The sequence below is a fragment of the Phoenix dactylifera genome, chromosome 8, assembly GCF_051530095.1.
Source record: "Phoenix dactylifera cultivar Ajwa chromosome 8, Ajwa_hap1_PhDact_Kaust_v1.1, whole genome shotgun sequence".
NCBI lineage: Eukaryota > Viridiplantae > Streptophyta > Magnoliopsida > Arecales > Arecaceae > Phoenix > Phoenix dactylifera.
The window spans coordinates 20981454-20997035 of record NC_143197.1 but is presented as its reverse complement, the minus strand read 5'-3'; the positions used below and the strand labels follow the sequence as shown (position 1 = coordinate 20997035).

Sequence of the window (15582 nt, the reverse complement as noted above, 5' to 3'; positions counted from 1 at the left end):
ATCTAATTCCAAACCATGGTACTACTTGAATATGCCAACAGAGCAAGCTTTATTAGCAGACAAACAAGATGCATGCATCCATTGTTTCTGCCATCTGACGGATGCTGTGAAGACTAGTTACATGGTTGGAAAGCAACTGAAACCTTCAGCATAATTGTCAGAGAAAAGGTACATGAGTAATCCCATGTATGAGTTGAGCCATGCTATTTGAAGACTATGACATGAAAGAATAACAAAAAATTAAAGAGATGGAGGGTTATTTTAGGATCTTTCTGGCATGCATCATTATTTTTCTTTTACTTATAAGGGTTTAGTCTTTTTTCCATAATAAACTGTAGCTTTATGCAACACATGAAGATTAGAATAATAGAATCTCTTGATTATAGCTAATGTTAGGGAATGTCTGCTTTTCTGCATGAACGGTTCTTATGTTATATAACTCATAGGTATTGATAAGATACATTAATTACGGATAATTGAATATAGTTGCAAGGCCAATATAGGTAGGTTTAGGAAACTTTTTGTATGCACTAATAGCTGCTCTAAAGCATTTTCCATCAATTATTAGGTTTATGCTTTGATAGCTTGGATCTCAAAATCACAACCTTATCTTACTACTTGCTTCAAAAATTTTAGATTTTAAAAGCTGATTTTTTTTTTTGTAAATATTGATTGTTAAAATACTTTAAAAAAAACAAAAATCTCAACTGTCTTGTCAGTTCTTAAAGTAAAATCTAAATTTCATATAGAGAAATTTTCCAGATGTTATGCTACCACTAAAAAGAAGTTAATCAAAATTTCACTTTATGATTTAAGAAAATACAAAAATCTCAACTGTCTTGTCAGTTCTTGGAACCAAAGAGTAATGTCCTGTTAATGGTATCTAACTGTGTGAAAGGCTACTTGGGTTACCATTTAGTGCTATCGATTTTTGAGGTATTCAATTTCTACTCAATTCTTAATTGTCTGCAGTATCACATGAGGCTCGAGGCAAACCTTGTTTATATTTGGTAGGCTCATTATCCGTTTACCTTTGGTGCATTCACTCAAATCTATTTGTTCTTGTTATAATGTTTCTATTTCTCCCACATACCTAACTTTTGCTTGCTTACCTACTTATGCTCCTCTTAAAGTTCTTATGCTTATTGGAGACCTTAAACTCTATGCATCAAGTGGTAGGATAAGATTAACTTGGAATAATAATAGTCTTGGAATATCAATTTTAATAGTTCTAAAGAAGTAAAATTATGATATTTCGTTGGAAAAATTAGGGGAAAAGTGTATAGGGGTAGTCAATTGAACTACTACCTTATAAGGGCAGTCACTGTCATGATGTTTGTTACCAAAAAAATGTTTAAAATTGTAGTCCTCTTGTCAAATCAAAAATTATTATTTTTAAAAAAATGACTATATTTATAATAAAAAAATTATATTATATATATAGAAGTGGATTTGGCTATACTTGGCTAGATTTTTACTCATCCAATTAAATTCAGATCTAAGGTCAACTAGTGTTGAACCAGTAACACAACCATATCTACACCAGAGCTGGAGTGGATGTTGCTGCATCCCCTGGCGCTTAACTTTCGGAAAGTTCAATTGGAGTCATATAAAGTTATATTTTTCACTGGAAAGTTCTCTATGTTATTTAGAATCAAAGTGGAAGTAATCATATCATCATGGAAGACGAACAAATGGAGTCAGATTCTAGTTTGAAACGTTAGAAACCCTTGATTTTTTACTCAATGACGGTTGCTTTTCATGCTCCAAAAGATAGTGGATGATTTATCTCTTGCATACTTTAGATCAGACCAAGTGCGCACGATATTAAATAAAAAGGTTTTTTTGCATGGATACACCCCTACATATCGGATTTTGTATGAAATATCCTCTCAAAATTGATATTTGCATTGAATGACTCCGAAAGGTTATTTGTTATAAAGTAGCACTTAGCTGTGATACCAAACTGAGATCTACTCCATAAACTAATATTTTCAACATTAAGATACTTGAATACCTCCAAGCTAGCCTTCTTAATTTGATTGATGATATCGTCATATTGGACTTTTTTGTATGCCCTTGCAGCTCCCCATATCTTAATTTTAAGCCAGTGTCCTGGAAATTTTGTTTGAAAGTTTTTGTACAAGTGTCTCATGCATTTTCTATGTTCTGCTTGGGGGTATTTATGTTTTACTGTTTCTTCCGGTCCCTTTTGTTGATTTAATACAAGTATTAGACCTTTTGGCGTTTGAATTGACTCTTTAAGTGCCTCCAAAAATCAAGTTCAGCTATCACTATTTTCAGATTCTGCAACACCAAAAGCAACTGGAAACAAACTATTATTTCCATCAAATGATGTAGCAGCCATCATCACACCCTTGAATTTTCCCTTTAAGTGGCAACCATCTAAGCCTATAAAAGGCCTACAACTAGCTAAAAAGCTCATACTGTAAGCTCGTAGACAAATAAAGAAGCGATGGAAGTAATGCTTATCACCAACCACATCTAATTTTAGCTTTACTACACTACCCGGGTTTTTTTCTCAAAAGCTCCTCCTTGAAATCCTCCATTCTCTCAAAAGAATCTGCCCAATTACCATGAATCATGGACATGGCAAGCTCCTTTCCTTACCAAACTCTGTGGTATGGAAGCTTAAGATGATGGAATTGCAACAATCTTCTTCTTAGCTCAATAGGCGACAGGTGACCCACTTTTCATAGCCAACCAATAATCCTATCATATATCCAAAATTGTGTAGCCATCTTGCTGCCACATTTGTTTATAGATGAGCATGTATGAGGTTCCTTCAATTTTTTAACCTACACATACAAACAGAACAATATATTAATATGTGCAATATTTTTCAAGCATTATAATGAAAAACTAACATATTTCAACCGTAATATCTGAAATGTACGACAATCACATAATAGTGAAGCATGAAATCTCCAATTATAAGCTTTATTTTTGCAATTCACTGCCATTCTACCGGGCTCACTTTTGAGAATTCTTACGGCAAATTCATTCAATATAACATACTGACTCAATGCCACCTTGAACTGTTCTCAACTTGTATATTTTGCCCCTAAGGCTATGTTAGAATTCTCAATGTCCATCTCATATGTCTCTCCCTTGTAGTTTATGATATTTTCATCATCATCATCATCAAAATTACTATTATAAATACTGTGATAGCTACTCCCAGAACCATAAATTTCAGTATCTGTTTTCTGCTCCTCTTGAAATAAAGTTTTATCATTTATCCCAACATAGTCATTATATTCAATAGCAGTAGCTAAGATATCAATGCCTATTGTAGCTAGATGTTCACTTTCGTTTTGCCTTTGCTTCTCTCTTACTTTATCCACTTGAATTTCTTTCACTCTTTTAAATCCTTGTACTCCTCAAACAAACTTATCAATTTCAGCAAAGAAAAAAACAAACTCATCAATTTTTGATTTGTGTCTAATATCATGTAAGACTTAGGCGTTTAAATATCTAATTACAAACTAAATCTTTATGGTCTTTTCAAGCTTCAAATTGAATGTATGCAGTATATCATTATATAGGTCCTTGTAGTAATAACAGTCAACATTAACTAACCAGCTTTTTTGTATTCCAAAGTAGTACTTCATTCTTGTAGAATTCTTAATCTTCTTAAAATATCCTCCAAATTTCACCTTCAATTTGAATAGTTGTTGCTCCATTTAAGAACCTGTACATTGAATGAATAAATATGCACTATATAAATTGTAAGAGAGAGTGCTTATCAACCAAAACTATGCTAACAAAATAAAAGAAAAAAAAAGGAATAGTACATAAACATCATAGCCATACTATGTTTCAACAATCAAAAATGGGTGATACTTCACCTTTCTTACCATCTAATAAAATATATAGGTATGTGGTTTAGAAGTCAAAAAATAGAACTTCAATATAAGTTCACAGTGAGAAATAGGAATAAAATAAAATCAGCTACAACAATCATTATTATTCTTTTAACACTTACAATGATTTTTTTTTTGTTCAAATTAATAGGAAAAAAAGTATACATCGAGAAAGAAGAGAGGGCAAGATAATATTGAATTATGATGAACAGAGAGGAGAGATTCTTTGGGTCCACGACTAGTGCTTTTGGAGAGGGGAGATTTGGAAGTTGGGAGGACTATGGATTACGAAAACAGGGAGGAAGGAGATCGCAATCGCGAGCCGCGAGTTGGATCGCGATCGCTGTGAAGAAGGAGATCGCGATCGCGAGCCACGAGTTGGATTGCGATCGCTGTGAAGAAGGAGATCGCGATCGCGATCCCGCTCCCGGCTTGTGAAATTTTGAAATTACGTTTTTGTCCCGTCTTCTTCCCCTGCCCTTGGGATCGCGAAGGAGATCGCCCATGGGATCGCGAACACCCGCAGGGTCACGATCGTGATCCCGATAGCAGGGGAAGAAGACGGGACAAAAACGTAATTTCAAAATTTTATTTTATTTTAAATTAATATAAATATGATTTTTTTAACAGTGTTAAACAATCGTTATATTAAGGCATTTGTATAATAACAGTGTTTTATAAGGGTATAGATACAAATATAAATTTTAAAAAGTTATTCACGCAAATTTAAATATTCAGAAGGGTATCCATGCAAAAAAATCCTAAATAAAATAATGTAGAGATAACATCTTACTGCTATACCTATGGGAAACATTTATACTTGGTATCTCAAGCCTTTCCAATAGGGCAGTTCCTGGGTTAAATCTATTTTCAAAAGTTCGTCTCAGAAAAAAAAATCCTCTCGGAAAAATCTATCTTCAAAATTAGCAACTTTTTTATTATTATTATCTTTCTAGTGATCTAGGAATAGGAGGAAAGCCGGTGGATAAAATCTTCATGCTCATTTTACCCAATCTTTTTATACCAAGGAAATGTTTTTGTTTTTTTAAATTCTAGAATCACATCTGTTATCCGCATCATATAATATCATATCAGCTGCAGTATTGATCAAATTAGAGACCTTACGTTGGTGATACATCCTAGGGGAGTTCTTATTCTCCATGCATTAAGGATAGCAGCAAATGATTTGCCTACAGTGTGGATCGTATCCTCCTCTCTAAATAGACATAGACTTTGTGAATAGGCTTATGTCCATCGATAGCTCTTAGAGACTGTTAAGTACTCAACATCCAAAGATCTAGTTAGGAAGCCTTTTAACCTATTAGGACTCGTTTAGTTCGTGGGAAGAGGTGGGAGGAAAGTATGGTCAAAAAAAAAAAAAAGAAATACCTCATATTTGGCTGGAGTTTTTAAATAAGAGAGATAGAAAAATAGTATTATCAAGGAAAATAAGGTTTCATATTTCATGAGAAAGAGAAATTCATATGAGATATAAAAATATTCAATGCTCGCCGTCAGCAAATTGGGATAATTCTTTTTTCAAATATATCCTTAACCTTTTAGATAGAATGGATTAAGATTTTTATTAACGGCATAACAGGTACTTTATACAACTTTTCCAGAAAAATTAGATGCTCAACTAAACATAAGTCACATAGTAATGTGTCACTTTTTCATGGTCAACAAAAAATACAAAAATCATTTTTTCAAGCATTATATAGTCAAACATCAGCTTTTCAATAAAAATGTTTCAGTGAAAAAAAAATCTTTCCATGAAACAAATGAGTCCTTAATTAGTTTAAGCAATGCATGGACATATGAACATGATTACAACTGCAAATCATGGTAAAAAAATCTTTAAAAAGTAGCACATAAGTTTACTCCCAAATGGTATTCTTCTCAGTATTGACATGATAAATTTGATTTTTATCACTTTATGTTCACTCTCATCTCCCAACATTTTATAATTTTAAAAACCAATGCCTCCCAGTATCAACTGCGCAGCAACACCAAACACCATTTCCAAAACGGACATATGCACCAATCTCAGGCTTTTCCGCATCGCTTTCAGGAAAACAAGGTGTCTGATCCACCTTGGATCTTCTACTTGTCCAAGTTTCTGCCCCTTTTTCTTTCCTGAACCATTCCATATGGTCATGAAATATTTTAACTTATTTATTAATTCATCGGTTTAATAATATATTTTTTACTTGGGCCAATACATGATATTCTTGCTGCAAAGCTCCAAGTTGAGTATGAGCTTAAAAGAACTTAAACTGATCTAATACTTTCCTTTGTTATTGAACTTTTGACTCCTATAAAAAGATTCCACATGAACGAGCAGGGCGAGACAAAAATATAAAAAGATTTTTAGATTCAAACCCCACATCTCTCGCCAGTACATGCGCTCTGGAGATGACAATCTAATTTAAGAAACAATCTCTTAAAAAAGTTTGTTCAGAGCAGAAACAATCTCAGAAGTTTATAAACAAAAATCCATTATTTATCTTCTGCTTCACCGTTTACCTTTTGTTATAATTATTAAAACCTTTCTTGTTTCTTTTCCTTTTTAGCTTCCCAAATCTTTTATAGTGGACCTAAGCAAGTAGGTGCTTTTCATCTTAAGCATGTTTTTGGTCATAATACTTGCTCCCAACAAGAGTTTGTGCTACTAATTCACTCAATACATTGACATGCTTTACTGTTTTATTGGCATAACAGCAGGGACACGAATTCTCTCAGGATGAGAGTTAAAAAGGAATCATGAGAGAGAAGAAAAAGTTTCGACGAAAGAAGAGGAAGCTGAATTTCTGGTAATTGGTGTTGGTAGTTGAGAGTAGGTGCTGGATTTGCCACTTGCACCATGCACTTGTGAAACCAATAACGTCTGGTAATCCACTTGCATATATTCTTTATGTTTCTTTGTTTTCTGTGGAAATAAAACAATGAGGAATTATTAGTGTCTGGCTGCCTGGTGATTGAAAGCAGCTAATCCTACTTTCTGGTTGGCCCAAAACATCACTTTAGATGCAAATTTTCAGGGAATTCCAAACCTCATGAATCATGAAAATCAAATTTAATGTTTGTTACGTGCTTCAACTTGGAGCTCCAAATGCTAAACACAGCAACTCACTCTTTTCTCTCCAACAACAGATGTTAGAGAGGCAAAGCACACCATCATAGATTTTAGCAGACAAATAAAATGCACAGAAGACTGAACAGCTGAACTCTACATTTTATTCATCTGAAAAGCTCTTTAAATACACACAAAAGCATAACAAACTTCACTATTCAAGGACCTCTAATAGCACTAAATCATGACCACCATACCTCCTAAAACTAAGCCACAAAACCATAAACCAAGGACACTTAGTTACAGGCAGTCGACTCACTCAAAGACATTCAACCAACTCTAATAAGATGGGACACATAAGCCACTATGAGATGAATTTAACCCATAATTAAGTTTTGCATTAATCTTTAACAATATATATGTATCTATATATATATATATATGTGTGTGTGTGTGTGTGTGTGTGTGAACATCTAATAGAGATTTTAGGAAACCACATTCTAAGGGCATCCCTTACTTTCTAGAGCATAGCTAATTAATGACCTATAGTTGTAAAATCATAACCAGCTGGTTCTCTTGCAACACATAAATAATATCGAAATTCTTATTAATTTCTTGGTATTGTACAAAGGTTAAAATCATGATATACTATACTAGCCCGAACTAAATGGTATGGAGCATATCGTATCATATCGGTATCCAATATAAGTGGCGTATCGACATTCGGTACATCAAAAAAATTTCATACCGTATCGATACTGTGCCAGTGTGGCTACAGACCGTATGGCAAACTTTGCCCGAAATATATATTTTGACCATCATCCGCGCTCACAAAACCTATGGGCGGGCAACCAAACTGCCTTCAGCGCCTGGTTTTCTAGCCTCCTTTCTCCATCTCTCCTTGGAGGAGTTTTCAGGTGTCTCAATCACACATCATGATGTGCAGGTGAGAATGGCCCAAAGGTTCCAAAAGAGGGGGACCAAGAGAGATGAGACAAATATAGAGCAAGACGAAACAATGCATGCAGACCCATTTGCAATCTAGGTTTCAGTACTTCTACTCCATAAAAGAGAACAGAGAGAGATAAAATAAGGGCGGCCACCCATAGAACAAACAAGACAGAAAGCGACTGATCCCATCCTTCCTTCACTGGATAAATGAACCAATGGGTCTATTAATTGCTACTGGTTTTCCCTTGGAGAAACCACTGGCACTCGGGGCCGTAGGACCACACCCTCTCTTTCAACCTCCTTTGCCCACTTGAAGCCCTATTTAGCATATATATACTAAACCGTAACCTGGTAAAGTCCCTTATCAGCCAACGTTCTGCTAACCTTCATATCCAACATTGTCTTTGCTCTTCCTAAATCTTTCTGGAAAGATGAGGCTTGCTAATAAGGCATGCATAGCTGTGGCTCTGGGGGCTGCTCTTGAACTCAAAGATCAAGTGGTCATGCCAAGCTCCTCAGCCTTCGAGAGGGGTTGGTCGTCGACAGCACAAGTAAGACTCCTCCCAAACACTGACGGCAGCCCAGACAAGAAATGCGTGCCTAAAAAAATGAAGGCTATGGCTGCCGAGGAGTCATTTAGGATGGTTTTCTATTTGAGTTGCTGGGGACCTAACTGAGGTTCTCATGTATTCTAGGCTCATCTGAAACCATCTCCACATCCTCCATGTTATGAACTTATGATTCTTTTGGCACTGAAATGAGCATAGGATGCCTTGGGAGTGCCAAAGTGGTGGTGGCAAAGAAGCTTGTGATGCTTTGCAATATGTGAGCTCTAAATTACGAAATTTCTTCTTGGGATGGGGAGGATGTGCGTTAGCGAACGATCAGAGTTTCCTTTCGTAGACTTGATTGTGCATGTAAGATATATACAGCTCTAGCTATACTGTGAATTAAGTGAATGAAACGTACTGGAATCGTAGTTTGGAATTGAATGAATGGAGTGCACTTCATAACTAGTTAACTTCGAGTATATTATTTGTGGCATGATCTGCATGTGTTCTTTAGATTTTATAATCTATTTAGTGATATTGGAAACTTCTTAAATAGTGGCTATGAGAGTGTCTTCCATAAATATTGTCATGGATTATCAAAGACATGTATACGAGTGATAAAAAACGATGTTAGCAAAGTGTTCTCAGCTAGGGTTTGCATGAGGTCTGAGTGTAAGATGCATTATTTTGCAGTTGACTAATTTCATGGCAAAGAAGGGAGTGCTGCGCGCATGTGATTTAGGAGGCAGATGATTGGAATCATTAGCCATATGTTGTTACAGAAGAAATACTTTGCATAACCATGCTTTACAGCTGAAAGATGAGACTAGAATTAACTAAAAGCAGGTGATTTTTTATTTGGAGAGGGTGGAAGGTATTTAGTGGGTGATGATGGTTAGGAGAGGCCTTTACATGCTTCTTGCGGGATCGCTCTATAGTTTAGTAAGTGAAGCAAGAAAAAGGCCAGAGGCTTCAAGGGGTAGAGAGAGAGAATGAAACATGGGTGTGCTTTATTCTGTTCTGTTTTATGCGATCCTAGATTTTTTTTTTTGTTCCGAATAAATTATTTTCTCACAATTAAAATTATATCTATATATATATATATATGATAATTTAAAATAGTGTGAATTACTTTTCTTTTTTTTTTGCTTGTCCAATAAAAAGAACCCATCCCTGCAAATACATACTTCAATTTATCAAAGTAAAATCTTCTAACTAACATATTTTGCTTTTGAGCTGGTATACAACAAATTTTGTAGACTTAGTTACATGCTTATTCACTTATTCACAACTTATAGATATATGTATGTGTTTCCATATCTTTGTATATATCTATTTATGTAAACATTTCTTTTTTGTGTAGTTCTTTCAAAGTGAAAGTCAATATTTTTAATCATGATCTATGATATTTAAAATACCTAGAAGTCAATGATTACTTATTTTAGAGGTCTATAGCCTTTATAATGCATGAATCCAAATTATCTATCTTTTTTTCATGGTAAAAAATTTCCTTATTTTGATTTAAATATTTAGAAAATTGTACTTTTATCCCTTGATTTAACTCTCGTTCTATTCATACGTCATTTAGTTTAAAAAAATTTAAATGGATCCCTCAAGTTACTTGGTTGGCTCAATATCATCCTTCCATTCATCTTTATTAACATGGTCTGCAAGAATTGTATCATGCACCTATCACATGACATTCTTAAAATGTTTTAGGATCGAAATACCCATGATACAATGGAACTTTAAACCAAAGGATCAACATGGGTTAGAAAAAGAACTCTCCTTTTTTATATAAAATATATCCTAGCCTCCTTTAACCATGTCCTCCGCCTTGTTCATTTTTGCTGCTACTGCCTCCTCCGCTACCGCCACCATCCACTTCTTTTAGTTACCTCCATCCACCCCCACACCCAGCACCCTCCTCTCTTTCGAACACGCTAAATTCCTAATCAAGCAGTTTCGACCACTACTTTACCCTCTTCTGCTTCATCCTCGACCCCAATGTATTCTTTTAGGCATTAGTTCAATACTAAACTAGTGACATTATGCCATCTTGCATCATACAAGGAATTTCTACAAGATGATCATATATAACTGTCATCTTAATTAAAGAGGACAACAGCATTAAGATGGAGGAGTCTAATGGCAACCTCATGAGGATCCACAATATCACTGAATGACTAGCCAAAATGATAGAGATGATCGGCACGACAATGATACATGATCCACTAATTACATCTAGTAAGTGAGTTCTGAAGAAGATTTGGAACAGTATTTAAACCAGCCACAAAAGCTGTAAACCCCGGACCAGATGGACCGGCATGGACCAAAGTCGGCGGTCCATCTGGTGATTTCGGGAATAAGGCGGTGGAGAACGGCAGTTGTTGAGGCAGTTAAAACTGCCTAACAGCCGCGGTCTCCACCCCTCCGAGCTGGATGAGGAGCTACAAAAGCCCATGGAGTCACAAAGAACTCCATCAACCACATCTTACCTCCCTACTCACCTTCTTTCTTCTGTGCAAGGAGCCGGACCGAGAGCAGTAGCGCCGGAGGAGGGAGAATCTCCAGCGCGTCATCGCACTGCGCTGCCGGAGCAAGCACAGCAGCTCACCGGAACGCCTCACAGCTCCTCGGAGCTAGGTAAACCCTTAACTCATTCCCCATTCATGATCTACATGCTATTAGGTTAGATCTATTCTAGCTAGGAGATGATTAACAGAGGAATAGGGGTGGGAAGAAGATGAAGAGGAGGGAGGATAAAGGTTTATGCAATGATCGGCTGTGATCCGACATTGGCCGAGGACCTTTCTCCTTCATCCGATGGTGGCTTCCCCTTTCCATTAAAACCCTAGATCTAAAAATCCAAAGATGAACCTACCTCTCGATTCATGGGGAGGGTTCTCGGCTCGTGCAAGTCAGGTTCCCATGGGTGGAACCGGCTTGATCTAGACCGGAGGTGGTCGGAGCAGACGAGTCGAAGGGGGATCTTCCCGTTGTGGCCGTCGTGACACCGTCGGGCCGACCGCAGGTGTCGTCGTGCACCACCGGCTTCGGCCGGTTCTGCCGCTCCACGACGGGTGGCCGTGCTCCATCTCCTCCGTCGGAGGTGGAGGAGGAGAGCTCCCGGTTGGGCCGTGGCTGCTGCAGGTGGAACCACGGCCGCCGCCGGTGCCGCCGGTTGGCCGCAGCACCGCCGGCTTCGGGCCGGCCTCCTCCCGAGTGCCTTCCGGGCGCCTCCCGAGCTCGCCTCCTGGTTTCATGGGAGAAGAGGAGAAGAGGAAGAGGAGCTCGGGAAGGGAAGAAGAAAGAAAGGAAGAGAAGGTTCGGGAAGGGAAGAGAAGAAAGAAAAAGGAAAAGAAGAAAGAAAAGGAAAAAAAAAAGAAGGAAAAGTTCGGTGGGCCGAATTGGGCCTGATTTCGGGTTGGGCTGCAAATAAATTTGGCTCTGGGAACCCGAAACCGGGCTAGGCTCTGGCCTGAGCCCAATAATCTGGTCAGATCTGAACCAAAATGCTATTGGCTCAGACCTGAACCGGAAACTTGGGTCAGACTCGAATCAAAAATTGTTTAGACCAAAATCAGACATTGGGTCGACCCAAATTGATGATTTGAGTAGACCCAAATCAGAAATTGAACCAGGTTTGGGACCTAAGGGTGAAGTTGAGTCCTATAGATGAGTTGAAAAATGGTTAATTAAGAAAGATTGTAGATAAATAAAGTTGAACGTGAAATTGACAGGTAATTCAATGATGTTTTTAGGTAATTGAAGAATTGGCACTCAAAATTTAAAGTTGGTAGGCAATCTAAGGTAAGTAACCCTGATATAATCTTATGGTTGAATCAAATACTTGTTTATGAAATTGTATATGGTTATTTATGTTTTCATAAAATTAGGATCAAGCATGTGTTAGCAAATGATTACATGATTTTGGATAAATAGCATCTATCATGATCATTATTATATTATGTACCCATGATTATGATGTTATAGAAAGATGCATAGAAAAATAAAGTTTTCAGCATGATCATGAATTTTATTCAGTATGATGCCATTATTCACTTTCCAATGTATCGATGAGAAAAGATTTATGAAAAGCATGATATGTTTTAAAGAACTCTCAGATTGCTATGTACGACCCCCGCCAGTGGGTAACAGTAACTAGGCATACGACCCCAGCCAGTGGAAAAAAATAACTTGGCTTTACGACCCCCGCCAGTGGGTAATAGTAACTGGAAGATGACCCTGCAGTGGTAAAGGCCTTGCCGTGGGAATAAGAGCGGCCATAGCTACACTACCATCTGAGAGTATGAATTTCAAAGTATGGAATAATGGCAAAAGTTTTTATGATGCATATATGGCAAAAGTATTATGATGCATAACCATATTTATGAAATTGCATGAATGGACTTGCATAGTTTGATTACTGGTTTGATTATAGAAAATGCTTTCTGTATTAAATTTGTTTATTCTTCAAATATTGTGTTAGCATACAAAACACTATGCTTGATCCGATAAGATTATTCTTGTTTACTTACTGGGCTTTATAGCTCACACCATTTTAATTATGTCTTTACAGATGAATAGGAGATGCTAAGAACAAGGAGCGTAACATGCTCCAGGGTTATGGGAAAGACAAATGTTAAATATTGATATTGTTTTTAGAAGCTTTGTATGGATTTTAATACCTGAACATTTAATGACTTTCATGAATATAGTTCTTTAGTAATTGAAGTTTTAAAGTGGCTGCGTGTTATTGTACGCTTAATTTGGCAATAACATGGCCGTGTCATGAACCGAATTCGGGGCGTGACATTTAGTGGTATCAGAGCAATAAGTTTAACCATGATTTAAAAAAACTTTAAAATTAATCATGGGAATGGGTAGCTAAGTTAGCTTTCATATAATTGGAGTCACAGTAAGAACAATAATGATGTATATATATATATATTTATTATTATTATTATTATTATTATTATTATTATTTATAAATAATAATAATAATAAAAGAAAATTTATATATATATATATTTAAATACATATAATATGATGAAATGAATGATGATTAATACTATATTTTGATAGGTGACGATGAGTGATAGTGAGAATGAAGTATTGGCAAACTATAAAAGAAAAGGGGTGAAAGCATTATCCCAAGGAGGTACCAACATGCCAGCCGGGCCAGCTCCAAACGCTGTAGCCACCCAAACGGATCTTACTGGGGTATGCCAAGTTATGGCTCAGCTTCTTCAACAGCAACAGCAGATGCAACAATTGATGCAACAGCAAGTGCAGGCCGTTGTCCGACCTGCACAGTTTATGGACTCCTACTATGAACGGTTCCGGAGGTTGAATCCCCCTATGTTTGATGGTTGAGCCGATCCGTTGGCTGCTGAGACATGGATTCGGGGAATAGAAGAGATGTATGATGCTCTGCAGTTTCCTGAAGATGTCAAGGTTAGGTTGGCTATTCCAATGATGAGAGGAAATGCAAAGTTTTGGTGGACAACCATGAAAGCTGCAATTGGAAATGATGACAATATGCCAACTTAGAATGAATTCAAGAAAATGTTCTATGAACAATATTTTCCTAAGTCGCTAAGAAGGACTAAGGAAAATGAATTCTTATCTTTGAGGTAGAAAGATAATATGACCGTGCTTGAATATGCCAACAAGTTCAATGAACTGGGTCGGTTCTGTCCCCAATTTACGGAGGCTGAAGAGAGCAAGGCTAACAGGTTCGAGCAGGGCTTGAGGGATAAGATTCTATCCCGATTGTCAGTCCTGATCTTCACCAGTTATGGAGATGTCCTGGAGAGAGCACTGAAAGTAGAAGCAGATCTGAAGAGGTCAGAGAAAGAAAGAGGTGATCTGAAGAGGTCCAGGACAACTGGGGATCAGAGTGCAAGGCCAAGAAATTTTGGAGAAAATGCAAACAAAAAGAACAAATTTGGGGCCTGCAATTTCTGTGGCAAGCCACATGGTGGACTTTGCCTTAAAAAGATGGGAGCCTGCTTTAACTATGGTCAGATTGGGCATATTGCACGTGATTGTCAGCAAAAGAAGAATGACCCTAGGCCTATTGGATCAGGGGATCAGAAGCAGAAGGGGACTGCTCGGGTCTTTGCATTGACTCAGCAGGATGTCAGTGCAAGCGAAAGTGTGGTGACAGGTACTATCCCCATCAATACAGTTGATACATCTATATTATTTGATTCTGGCTCTACACATTCTTTTGTATCTATCAAATTCTCTAGCTCTTTATATTGCATACCTGAGAAATTAGTGGAGCCATTATATGTTGCTACACCCCTACAAAAAACAGTAATTGCTGACATTATCTTCAAGAAGTGCATAATTCAGTTAGGAGAAAGGGAGTTAGTGGCAGACTTAATACAGCTAGACATGCAAGATTTTGACATCATCTTGGGAATGGATTGGCTGTCCAAGTACCATGCTCATATAGACTGCTTCAGAAAGAGAGTAGTGTTCCATATACCAGGGGAGCTGGAATTTTTCTTTCAAGGCGATGCACCCAAGCAATGTAAGTCTTCTTTACATATTGTTTCTGCTATGTGTGCACGCAAAGCATTAAGAAAAGGGTGTCAAGCCTATCTAGCCTATGTCATAGATACTCGAATTGAGACAAGACTAGATGATATTCCTATTGTGGGAGAATACCCTGATGTTTTCCCTGATGACCTACCTGGACTGCCCCCTGATCGGGAGATTGATTTTAAGATTGATCTTGTACCGGGGGTTGGACCCATCTCCAAGCCCCCTTATCGGATGGCTCCGGCAGAGTTGAGAGAATTGAAAGCTCAGCTACAAGAACTTCTAGAGAAGAAGTTCATTCGGCCTAGTGTTTCCCCATGGGGAGCTCCGGTGTTATTTGTAAAGAAGAAGGACGGGAGCATGAGGATGTGTATTGACTATAGGGAGTTGAATAAAGTAATAGTGAAGAACAAGTATCCACTGCCTCGGATTGATGACCTATTTGATCAGTTGCAAGGGGCGCAAGTGTTCTCAAAGATAGACTTGCGATCCGGGTATCATCAACTGAAAATTCAAACAGAAGATGTGCCTAAAACAGCATTTCGGACTAGGTATGGCCATT

At 37.3% G+C, this 15582-nt stretch overlaps 1 long non-coding RNA gene across 1 annotated transcript; it reads right to left on the bottom strand.

Annotated features, from left to right (window-relative positions):
• Nucleotides 1-6562: 6562 nt before the first annotated feature.
• LOC120104746 (uncharacterized) lies at nt 6563-11852 on the bottom strand. Its single transcript, XR_005507119.3, has 2 exons — nt 11347-11852; nt 6563-6816 (listed from the first exon to the last, which is right to left on the bottom strand). It is a non-coding gene; the product is annotated as an uncharacterized LOC120104746 (long non-coding RNA).
• Between the last annotated feature and the right edge of the window lie 3730 nt (nt 11853-15582).